Source organism: Dermacentor variabilis, chromosome 1 (assembly GCF_050947875.1).
Source record: "Dermacentor variabilis isolate Ectoservices chromosome 1, ASM5094787v1, whole genome shotgun sequence".
Taxonomy (NCBI): domain Eukaryota; kingdom Metazoa; phylum Arthropoda; class Arachnida; order Ixodida; family Ixodidae; genus Dermacentor; species Dermacentor variabilis.
The window spans coordinates 13,118,668-13,121,800 of record NC_134568.1 but is presented as its reverse complement, the minus strand read 5'-3'; the positions used below and the strand labels follow the sequence as shown (position 1 = coordinate 13,121,800).

Genomic DNA, 3,133 nt, shown 5'->3' with positions numbered 1-3,133 from the left:
CATGACAATAAATTTGTCACCTCTGCGGTGGATAAACGCGCTGCATATAGGATGAAAGTAAACACAATAGTACGCATCACCGCTACTGGTAAAGCATTTAGTTAACCGCTTCACTAAAAGAAAGAAAACGCTACTCTGCCGTACATTGGGTGCACGTTAAGGAATCCCAGCAGGGGCCGTATTCTGTAATGGTTCGCTTTGGAACCGGTTTGCTCTCACGAACGCCATTGGTCGGCGCTTCGTTGTCGTCATCTCCGGTGGGCGTGACTACAAATATTACGTCGTCACACAGGTTGTCAATCATCTGGAAGTGAACCCGTCGTCTATACGAGCGGTACCGCGGAGGAATGGTTCGCTCAAGGAGCGTTTGCACGAAGGTCGCGCGTGGTAGCGAGCATGATCCCGAGGGTTGCTAGGGCAACCGTGACCGTCTGCTAGGTTCGCACTGGCCGGCGCGGCGAGGGAGGCGCCGATAGCGGCTGCTTTGGGTGTGTTGCTGGAAAGGGTTGGCCAAGGACAACGACGTGACGAGGCAACGGCGCGAGGGAGAGTTCCGGAGGCACTTTAGGCTCTCCAAAAACATTGCGACGAGCTGGAATATCGCGGACCGCAAGGTTTAGTAGCGTTGGCATTGCGACGTAAGTGCTGTGCGTGCTACGTTTTCCTTCTTTTTTTCCTTTTTGCCGCGGGTTGTTTTCAGCAGTGTTCCTGAAGTGTAGAAGCTATTGGGTTGTAGCAACCGTCAGTCAGTGTCAACATTAGACAGCTTTAGAATAGCGTTTGTTGCCTTACGTAAGTACGTTAAACGTAAGCACCTTTGTGGGATGTTATGGTGCGTGTCCTTTAAGTCTTTTAGTTTACCTTACGGAAACATAAACGTAAAGAAAACGTTATAGAACAGGGAACCGTCTTGTGCCTCGTGCCAAACGTATCCAAGCCAAGACGATCCATTGACGACCATCCTGCTGTTGCTATGTGGACGCGTCTCGTTAGGAGTACGGGCGTCAGAATCGCCGAACTTTCTCAGAAAATGGACACGCTATGCGCTCATAACTAACCTTTCAGGTGAGTGAAGAGAGAGCGAAAGCTCATTACAATAGTTACTGGCGTTCAAGGCGAGTGAAAGCGTAGCCATCACGAGAATTCACGATGAAGCGGGAGCCATGGGTGCCGCCATGTTCGAGAACGCTATTTCTTAGCGTCCGTAAACATTACGGACGTTAACTCGCCAAATAACGGACGTTATCATAGAGCACGTAAACCGCAGAAACCCAATAACGTTCCGAACATGCGCAGTGAGGACGACGCTATTTCTTTACATACGTAATGCTTTTACGTTCGGTTGCAAACGCTAAACTAAAACTGTCTATTACCGTCGTCGCTCTAGGGTCATTACGGTTGAGGGAAAGGAAAAGGGGTTTGAAATTTCTCTCCACGGTACCGGTGAAAGCTGCAGTCAAGAACGCTTCCATGACCGCGGCAAGGTTCTCGAAGTTGTGGGATGTGTGTACAGAACTCTCATCGCAATAGTCCTCCCTATTAAGCTCAGTCACGGCTGAACGAAATCCTATTAAAGCCGCAGCCTATACGCAAAGAAACAATTTGATTGCACAACGTATGGTGCACCAGGTCGCCACAGAAAATAAATAAATAAATAAATAAACAACGCGGATAAAATTAAACCACCAGCTATCCGCGTCGGAGGCTCACAGTTATTACTAGAAATTATATGTGCAAGTGTTGTATACAAACCAATATTTTTTACTGCGCAAACAACATCCTTTAATTAATTACTGTATCATCCCCAAAGTACAAACAAAAATGATGACGTGACGTTACCGCAGAACGGCGCTCGTTCTTTGGTCTCCCTCGCGCCGCACCGTTCCACTGTTTCTCCGAGTGACGTAACCCAGACGTAACAGCCAGCGCGAACCCTTATAGAATACGGCCCCTGGTTTAAATTTACCCCGAGCTCTCCACGGCGCCGTTCCTCATAACCCACTGCGCAGTTTGAAGGCGTTAATTGACACGATTTGAATTATCGTTCACAAACCATGATGCAAAAAAAAAAACTGAAAAAAAAAAACCGCCCGAACGGGGGCTCGAACCCCGGACCGTTAGGTTAAAAGCCTAACGCTCTACCGACTGAGCTATCCGGGCGAACGAGGATGAAGCGTATGTTATACAAAGAACTACACATTTCAAATTTTTATTGCAATTAAATATTTATTCAAGGAGTAGTGAACACCTGTCAAAAGCGTAGCACTCCGTTTAAGCATATCTCGAGATAGCTAAAAGTCAAAAGCTACAAAGGCATTCGCAGCTGCGAGGCAACAATGTCAGTCACTAGGATAGGAGCAGCTAGGTTGCTGTCGAACGGATTCCTTGATAAAATATACATATTTATATATATCATCGCCAATCAACTGTGAAGGTAATTTGTTGCAGATACGTTGCGCCTAATGTAGTGCAACTTGTTCATCACTGGTCCCATACTGTGCGCCCAATACGCACAGGGCTCTTCAAAGTGATATATGGCACAACTGCACGTTTCATTGCAGTTTAGAAAACCTTTATGTTATTGCTTTGAAATTACTGCTATAACTGCTTTGTCTTCCCTACGATACACCTTTCCTTTCGTATTCGAGAAATATTTTTCGCCAAAGTTAAATCGATGCATTGCTCCTAGCCCTGCACTGGCACCAGGATTACCCCACATGGTTTTCTTGTCGGCGCAATGGACGCTAAAAAAATCCCGTGATCCTAGCCATAGACAGCTTCGCCGTAAAACGTGTGCCTTGGATTTGCATTTTTTTTTGAGGAAACAAATGGTCTTCTTAATGACTGCGGCAGTGTGGGGACGGTGTAGCCGTGCTCTGATGATCGCCACCGTCCCCTAACACTACATGGGCGCGAATTCTTGAGGTCACCGACATTTGTTGGTTCCCTGTTTTTTGAAGTTTTACGAGTGGCTGCCGCAGTCTCCACGCCTGCTGAGAGTCGGCAGCGTGCAGCGGTAGTCGGCGAAGGCAACCGCAGCGGCTTCTTCTTCTGCTCGTCATGCATCGCCACAAAGGTGCTTACCAGCAGACCAAGCAGTACTGCCTCTATATGCTTAGGGTTTATTATCGTC

General features: G+C 47.3%; 1 non-coding gene across 1 annotated transcript; it reads right to left on the bottom strand.

The window, feature by feature from the left end:
* Positions 1-2,087: 2,087 nt before the first annotated feature.
* On the bottom strand, positions 2,088-2,160 carry TRNAK-UUU (transfer RNA lysine (anticodon UUU)). Its single transcript has one exon. It is a non-coding gene; the product is annotated as a tRNA-Lys (tRNA).
* Between the last annotated feature and the right edge of the window lie 973 nt (positions 2,161-3,133).